Below are 9,419 nucleotides of genomic sequence, written 5' to 3'. Positions count from 1 at the left end.
TTATATGTTCTGTACTTGACATACTGAACAGGGCTGTGGGCCAAAACAGGAGCCCATACAACGTAGTAAAATCAACTGACACGGGAAGATGTAGCATGAATTTCCATTAGGAACCAAGTTAAGATTTTTGAATGTCCATCCTTCTGAGTGAAAGTTTGAGGGATTTCGGCCGTTCACTTATGTAACGAAATGGAACGCCTCCAGCCGTCTTTTCGACGTTGTTACGTTAAAAAAAATGGTTCAAATGGCTCTGAGCACTATGGGACGTAACTTCTGAGGTCATCAGATCTTAGACTACTTAAACCTAACTAACCTAAGGACATCAAACACATCCACGCCCGAGGAAGGATTCAAACCTGCAACCGTAGCGGTCGCGCGTTTCCAGACGTTGTTATGTAGCTACCAGTTTCGATGATTTAGCATACCATCCTCAGGCCTTAACTGACTCTTAGGGTGGAAAACTCCAATCGTATGCACGATCCCATCAATGACCAACATCTAACAAATAGTTTCCTAAGGCTACTGTAACAGCGGTGATGTGACTTCAGTAACAGCATCACTGTTATAGCAGTCTACGGAAATCGGTTTTTAGATGTCGGTCACTGATGGAATTGTGTATACGATTCGTATTTCCTCCAGTCAGCGTCAGCTGAGGCACTAAAGGCGGAGCACTGAATCTTCGAAACTGGTAGCTACGTAATAAACACCGTCTAAAGAACGACTGCAGGTATTCCACTTCATTGCATAGTTTAAGACTGGTGACTCTTAATATGACGAAATGGTATACACGTAAGTTTATACAGTATGTATGACCGATACTGCCAACAGCCTTGCCGCAGTGGAACACCGGTTCCCGTCAGATTACCGAAGTTAAGCGCTGCCGGGCTGGGCTAGCACTTGGATGGGTGACCGTCCGGTTTACCGAGCGCTGTTGGCAGCCGGGGTGCACCCAGCCCTTGTGAGTCAAATTGATGAGCTCTTTGAATGAGAAGTAGCGGCTCCAGTCACGAAAACTGAGCAGGCCGGGAGAGTTGCGTGCTGACCATATGCTCCTCCGCATCCAGTGACGCCTCAGGGCTGGGAGGATGACACGGCAGCCAGTCGGTGCCGTTGGGCCTTCCACGGCCTGTTCCAACGGAGTTTAAGTTTATGACCGATAATGGTGCGCCGCTGCTACCACATACCGCTACATTATTGTGTGAAGCTGTCCTGCGGTCCAACCGCAATTTGCAAGCGAATCTGTTGAATCTATGACATTTTACAGGGAAGCGACAAAAGCGAAGACGTTTAGAAGTCGCGCTATGCAAATGCCAGCACGTCTAGCGCCGCCGTGGCATCTCTGTGATTAACATACTACACGGCGAGGCAGAGAGAAGGTTCCCTACAAGGAGAAGACATAAGCACCTGGCCGGCCGCTGTGTCTCGTGAGCGGTTATTGCGCAACGCAGCGCCTCCCAGAAGACCGCTGGCGCGCCGTCGCGGCGCAGGCACAGCGCACCAGCACCCCGGGTCCCGTTGGTCGGCCTTGAAGCGCTGGTCAGCGGGCGCCAGATCCTATCGTAGTAACGACGGGGCAATCTGCAACGGCAGTTATACCGCATCGTGTGTCTCGTTAGTCAGTGAGATTGCGGTAAACCAAGAGGCTGGACGCTCATTCATTCTCCATCCTTTTGTTCGCTCGTAAAGTGCGACGCGTGACGCGCTAGCGTGCAGCGCGGGGAAGTTGGGGTCGTATTCGCGAGCGAGTGCGACGACCGTTGGTCAGGTAAATTGACCTGCCTCCGAATTATGCACAGTCAGTGAAACAGGAAAATACATATTAGCCCAACGGACAAATAATTCACCGTCGTCCCCACCCCCCCTCCCTGCCCTATGGCGACGATATATAGTTCGCGGCCGGCCGCAGTGGCCGAGTGGTTCTAGGCACTACAGTCTGGAACCGCGCGACCGCTAGGGTCGCAGGTTCGAATCCTGCCTCCGGCATGGATGTGTGTGATGCCCTTAGGTTAGTTAGGTTTAAGTAGTTCAAGTTCTAGGGGACTGATGACCTCAGAAGTTAAGTCCCACAGTGCTCAGAGCTATTTGACCCATTTTTTAAATAATTCGCTGTGAGCCATTCGTTGATTATTAGATTGACTAAGTAGATGATAAAACTGCGATATGTTACATCTGTGGTTTCAAATACATCGGGGAACAAATCCAATAATTGTCTCGCATTGTTATCAGAAGTTTAAAATTTTGCTCAAAGTTGCCTACATCCTTTCTCCGTAATGGCGGAAAATCGTGGCACCTTGCAACATCACTCTCGACTGTTCAACTACACATATAGTAGCAAGACGTAAATACATGAGAAAATAGATTAATGTGGGGTGTAAGATGGGCTAATGATGTCACATTGGCACCAGATTTCACCGTTTTGCGTCACTGACACATGCGCGAATAAGACAGAAGAGTTCTAAGACAGTCCCCTCCCTACCCCTCTTCTTCATGGTTGGCAACGCCCTCAGTGGCACCCGCCTGCTTTAATTGAAAATATGGAAAATTAGTCTGTTCTGAGCCAGTGTGTGAGATACTACTAGGCGCCTGCAGGCAGGCAACCCCTCCACTCCCTCTGTTCTCAGACGCCTGCTAGCAGGGACCTAGGACTAGTGCACAGGTTATCTCAATGCAGGTAGATTTTTAAAATTCCCAATGAAGGTTGTCAGATCGAACTGGGGGGACCCTTTCTGGTTTCATTCACGAATGTGTCAATGTTGCAACGATCAAAAGAACGGGTGGAAAGCATATGAGAGGAGGTGATAACCTGCCCATCGTGATACACATCCACGTAGGTATTGGCCAGAACTGTGATGAAATTTGGTTTCGATGTGACATCATTAAGCCATTTTACACGTCTCATTAACTTTTGAGGACTGACGTTTTTCTCGCACGTGTCGGTACCTCGCCCCCACCCGAATGATCACGCCACAGGAGAGCTGGAAATGAGTAAGTAAACTTTAAATGAAACGACAAGTTTTACTGTTACCAGTCACTGTTTATTTATCTCCACGACGCGTTTCAAAGGTTTGAAACTCCATCATCGGGTGGATTTACATTTGTTAATATGACGTGTGTGTGTGTGTGTGTGTGTGTGTGTGTGTGTGTGTGTGTGTGTGTGTGTGTGTGTGTGAGTGAGTGTACCTTTGTAGTGTTGCGATTTTTTTAAGGAGCTTGTGGCGCTGTCTCCAGTGGTCACAGGTTCCTTTCAGTGTCGTAACACAACACATGTATACTGTCATATTTTGTAAACAAACTTTGCTGCATCGGATCATGCTGAAATTTTGTCGATTGGTTTTCAACGTCTCTAGTGGCTAGAACCTGACCACGAGATCAAAAATTGCGGTTCCGCTGCAGTGTGTCTGAAAAGTTTTCCTTAGTCACCCATAACTAAACCCCTTGATTTTAACGCTGTTCGTCGCAGTTCTGACCTCCCTCGCAGGTGTGTCAAAAGAACGGGTGGAAAGTATATGAGAGGAGGTGCGACTACCTTCCCATCGTGATACACATCCACGTAGGCATTGACCAGAACTGTGGTGAAATTTGGTGTCGATGTGACATCATTAAGCCACTTTACACGTCACATGAACTTCTCCGGACCGACGATTTTCTCGCATGTGTCGGTACCATGCTGTGTCGAGGCTGACTTTGCAGGTTGTCACGCTTTTCCACCGTTACAGAGGACAGTTGTAGGAAACTTTGGGCCAAATTTCAAACTTCTGCGTCGCAGAGGGAGACAATTACGGGGCTTCGAGAAAGTGGTCTTTTAATTCTGTTTTGCCATGTAGTTCCAGACATTCTCCATGAGATTCGGGTGTTTCAGTGGGTGAGTCGAAGTGCCTGAGTGCTCGTCAAACTAGAAAAGTTTGCTAGCATTCCTATGAACATTACTGTTGTCATCTTGAAAGACGGTAATGTCCACAGAACACTCTGCGTCGAAATTTCTCTGTTCTCACAGACGATAGTTAGCGGTTGTTAGGTATTACTAATATCTTGAATTCTGCATTAAAAAGTGTTATTGTTCTTCTTGTTGAATTGCACCTCCCCTCCTCCAGGTCACGAATGTTTGTCGATGCGCTTATCACATCTTCAGAGCGTGATTGTTAAGCCTAGTTTACACTGGTGCAAATGAAAAGGAACACAAGCGAACGAGCATTCGAAGAACAATTTGCTAGTGTTGCACATATATATCTTTCCACGTAGCATTGCATTTGCGATGTCTGCAGATATGGTTATTTCTACGGTGCTATCTCTGTTTGTGATACTCCAAATAAACGGCACAGGGAAAGAAAAAATGTAGAAATGTGATTTACTGCGCAAATAATGAAACGTGTGGTGATAGAGAGCTTAACACTGATCTACAGCTTCAGTCTTCCTTAACATTGTTTAAAAACATTACAACGATTGCGAAAGGTGAAAATCTCTGATTTATTAACTGCAGATGAGTGCAAAGTTGCAAAGCAGGACTTTAACTACCAAAGAGAAATATCGCTAAGGAAAAAGGATGCTCTGGTGCAACTGGAGAGATATACTGATCTTACGAACGTGTTTCGTGTTTCAACAGCCACTGTATTTCAAACTAGTTGCTCTCCGCCAAGCGTTGCGGCTCAGTCCGGTTAAATGGAAAAGAAAGAAAAGAGAAAAGATGCGTTTGTAATACGTATGCAAATTAGATATAAGACCTAATCTTCTTCTTCTCCTCGCCCTCCCTTTGTCCATGTCCTCCTTCTTCATCCTCTGGCAGTCACCTTCCCCCTCCGTCTCAGTCCATCTTGTCCTCTCTCTCTCTCTCTCTCTCTCTCTCTCTCTCTCTCTCTCTCTCCATATGCTCCTGCTGCCTCCTCTGCCTCCACTTCTCTCTGTCCATTATCGCCTTCTCATTTCTATATCTATCTCCTCCTCCCCCTCTTCCCGTCGCCACCAGCCTCTCGCTCTTTCCCTTTCTCTACCACCTCAGCCCCTTCCTCTGTCCATTTTCTCCACCCCTCTCTCTCCATCTCTTCCCATGCCCCCTTCCTTGCCCGTCTCCTCCTTCCTACTTTCTATGTCTATTTCCTCCCACTCCCTCTGTCCATTTCCCTCTCCCCTCTCACCAGTAGCCTTGTTTATTGTTACTGAAATTTCAAATTATATAATAGCATTCTCATCACAATCTGACGAGCCGTAAATACAACTTTTCTGTTTGCTAACATTTCACTGTTGTATATTTTACATATTATGTAGATTGAAAAATTAAATAATCGACATGTGTCCAAACGTTTATTGTAGTAACATGTAAAAATCTGAAGTAAATCTATCAAGCACTTTCCGACATTTTTGGTAATAACGTTTACCCTGTACAAATTACATATTATTTATATGTTAAGAAAGTGATACGTAAAACGATATTCGAATGCAACGGTGCTCCAGAATTTCGAAGCAATTGGTGAAGAACTTTCGGAGATTTATGATTTTGAACACACGAAAATTTACAAAATCGTAAATCTTTGGAAGTTTCTCGTCGATTGCTTTGAAATTTTGACGCAATGTTGCATTGGGATATGTCCACATTTTATATATCTATTTTTTTAATATTTGTAATTTATAAATAAATATGTTATCTCGTGTTCCTTGTTCCAAATCTCAAAGCTTCGAAAGTTCTTCATCGATTTCTATAAAATTTTGACACAACTTTGCAATCGGATATGCGCATTTTTTATATTCGTGTGGGGGCTCCATGTTCTGTATAAATATATACACTCTGAGACAAGAGAAACAAGGGTCCATGAAGGAGTTATCCAAATGGGACAGACCTCGATAGATGTGATATACATGTACAGACAAACAAATGATTACAATTTCAGAAAAAATTGGATAATTTATTCAAGAAAAACAGCTCAAAAATTGAGGAAGTCAGTAACGCGTTGATCCAACTCTGGCTCGTATACAAGCAGTCATTCGGTTTGACATTGATTTACACAATTGTTGGATATACTCCTGAGGGATAGAGTGCCAAATTCGGTCCAACTGGCGCACTAGATTGCCAAATTGCCATTATGGTTGGAGGGGCCTGTCAATAGAGATTCGAACTATCTTGATTGAGGAGAGATCCAGCGATGTTTATGTTCAAGGTAGCGTTTGACAAGCACGAAGTCAAGCAGGAAACTCTCGCGCAGTCTTGTGAAATGTTAGCTCCTGCCTCGCAACTACGGGCAACAAAACGAGGCGTAGAATGTCGACAAACTACTGTGCTGTGACGGTAATGCAAATGGCAACCAAAGTTGTGCTGCTGTGAAAAGAAATGGCACAGCAGACCATCACTCCTGGTTGTTGGGCTGTACGGCGGGCGACAGTCAGGTTGGTATCCCACTGTTGTCTGGAGCGCCTCCACGTGCATCTTCGCTGGTCATTGAGACTCTGTTCGTAGCGCGACTTATCACAGAAGACAGTGTCGCTCTAGTCAATGAGGTTCCAGGCAGAAGACGTGTCCGAAGACGCCTCGGCCAGCAGTGGGGTACCAGTTTGAATGTCGCCCACCATACGGCCTCACAACCAGGAGTTCTTTTCACAGCAGGACCGCTTTGGTTGTCGTCCTCGGCATCTTTACAGTACAGTGGTAGGTCGACGATACTATACGCCCCGCTTTGTCGCACTTCTTGGTGAGCCATCTTGGACTAAATTTCAGTAAGGTGATGCCTCCCACACATGGCGAGAGATCTAGCTGTCTTCGTGCTTGCAAAGTCCTTCATTGGTCAGGAAAGTCGCCAGATTTCCGGATCACTTCCCAATTGAGAACCATTGTAGTATTATGGGCAGGGCTCTACAACCAGAACGGGATTTTTAACGTCTAACTTGCCAATTGGATAGAACTGCTTGTGATAACCCTCATAAAGACATCCAAAAACTCCATCAACCTCTGCCACTCCGAATAATTGCTTGCAAAAGAGCCAGAGGTGGATGAACACGTCATTGATTCAGTGTGTGAATTTCTTTCTCTTCAATAAATCATCAATTTTTTTAAAATTGTAATCATTTGTCAATCTGTACATGTACATCACTTCTACTGATTAACATCTCATTCGGATAATTCGGTCTTGGCATTTCCTTTTTTGTTTGGCTTAAGAGTGTATTTCGTGTTTACTTTAAAAAATGCTCTATCTGTACTTCCTCTTTATTCCGTTCCCACCTGAATGAAACCTGTAATTATTTCCTTCCTCACTTCCCCAACTGGAACGTATAGTGCTTTGGCGTCTTCCTGCCACCCATCATTTTTCTCGTTCTCCATTTGCACCCATCATGTCTTGCATCACACAATCTTCTGTGATGTAGACTTTATTTTTTAGAACTATAAAACTGTTTTCTGACTATTCAATTGCTCAAACAACTCACATTAAACAATGAAGTACGAGAAACAAAACACTGCTGATTGACAGGTGAGCACATCCAATGCGAACCAAACATGAGCAACCATTTGCACCTGAGAGAATGTTCATGTACTTTCCGAACCAATATGTGATGGTGGGGTCTCTGTCTCACTGCCAAGTAATTCAACGGTATATTCCCATGCCTCTGGGCGTTTTGCAAGTCTACCTCCCTCTCTTATGATTTTTGAACAGGATATTCGCCATAACTATCTGATGTTTACTGTAGAACTCAGTCTTTTTCGTTTCTCGTTTCTACTATGAAGTCCTTGAAAGAGACACGTTACTCTCTCACCTATTTTTCGTATACAGAAAAATATTAAAAATTTTGTTACAACCAGTCGCACCTTGAGCAAGACTCTAGAAATTTAACAGCCTGAGCAGACATTGATGGAGCCTGGTAGGTTGCTAAAAGCATAAGTATTTTTATGGTTCTTAGCTTGTAGACACAACATGTTGGGAGTTGGAAGCAATTGGCGGTTAGCCCATCCCTCAGTAAATCTTGCCGGACAGGCCCACAGCCATTCGGGGCAGACAGACAGCTCTTCCTTGAGACAGGTGTCCAGCAGAACAATGCCGCAATACCAGCATTGCTGCCAGCTTAAGACTGGGCTGGGGGGGCGATGGACTGAAGGGATGTGCCTACACAGTGGAGTTGTAAATCGGGCATTGTGTGCAGAGCCACACGTAATAAAAATTCACAAGTCTTTGTGTTCACTGATACTGCAAATAAGCCTGTACCCCACCTGCATCTGCAACCTCAGTTCCATAAGAAACTTCGGTGTCTGAGAAACGTTTGGAGATCTTTATTAAACCTCATCTTTATTAAACCTTTATTGAACTAACAAACGCCAAGTCACATGTGATTTCGATAAAGATCTTTAAGATAGTACCTGTTCGCTTGTTGGAATGGGAAGTGACATGACTTTGACGAAAATCATCTTCCCCTCTGCGAAAAGTTATAGCCAGTAATTGGTGTTTTTTTCCCAAAAACGCAGGTTTCTTAATCTTGCGCTGGTTCGACATGAGTTTGTGCTGTCGTATAGGGGGGTAGATTTAGCGCCTCTAGAGACCTGTGATGGGCTCAAGACAGGGTACAGGCGGTGTCGTTTGTGTACTTTGTGGGATTTTTTTTTTGAGAAGGTGCGAAACGCCCAGGTCCTGGACTTTGGTCTAGTAAGGAGACTTCTGGTCGACGCTCTGGCGTGTGTGGGGCTGGTGCTCGAGACCTGTCCTGAGTCTGACTTCAGCCGGCTGGTGTGGCCATGCCGTTCTAGGCGCTTCAGTCTGGAACCACGTGACCGCTACGGTCGAAGGTTCGAATTCTACTTCGGGCATGGATGTATGTGATGTCCTTAGTTAGGTTTAAGTAGTCCTAAGTTCTAGGGGACTGATGACCACAGATGTTAAATCCCATTTGAACCATTTTTGAGTCCATTTGCGAGTAGTTTGGACTGGGGAGCCTGTGGTGAAGTACTTGCTGTACCGACAGTGTAACTTAAAACGTCCTGGACTACTAGTTTTCTGAGGACACACTTTTTGGTTACCTGTCTTGACATTTGGTATCCCTGTGCCCTCTGTCGTATAAGTGAGCCAAGTCTGTCCTTGATACGACCAGCGAACGGGTGTGTGACACACTGAAATCTACTGTAGAGAGTAAATTGCGATCCATCTGCCTGATCGATAGACCGTGAGAGTTTTGCATTTCTTTCGTGGCCGCGATCGATTTGCAGGTGCCGCCTCACGTCTTGCCTTAGCCGCACACATCTCGCCAGCTGCAAGTTGCATCGCTGCACCAAGCAAACAGGGTAACGTACTGCCTCTCCGGTCTTGTCAGAGTGTACAGATCTCAATCGCCACTTGCTCTCAGCAGCACCTATACAGAGAAACTTCTGTAGATTTGAACAAACAAAGTCTGCTCAGAGTCAGATCAATTCAGATTGCGTTATCCATATTTTTAGTGCCAGAGCACTTACTTCTGCC

General features: G+C 45.2%; 1 pseudogene; it reads left to right on the top strand.

Annotated features, from left to right (window-relative positions):
* Positions 1-820: 820 nt before the first annotated feature.
* On the top strand, positions 821-937 carry LOC126285499 (5S ribosomal RNA; annotated as a pseudogene).
* Positions 938-9,419: the final 8,482 nt, after the last annotated feature.

The sequence above is a fragment of the Schistocerca gregaria genome, chromosome 8 (genome assembly GCF_023897955.1).
Source record: "Schistocerca gregaria isolate iqSchGreg1 chromosome 8, iqSchGreg1.2, whole genome shotgun sequence".
In the NCBI taxonomy this organism is placed as follows: Eukaryota; Metazoa; Arthropoda; class Insecta; order Orthoptera; family Acrididae; genus Schistocerca; species Schistocerca gregaria.
This window is presented reverse-complemented; position numbering and strand designations above follow the sequence as displayed.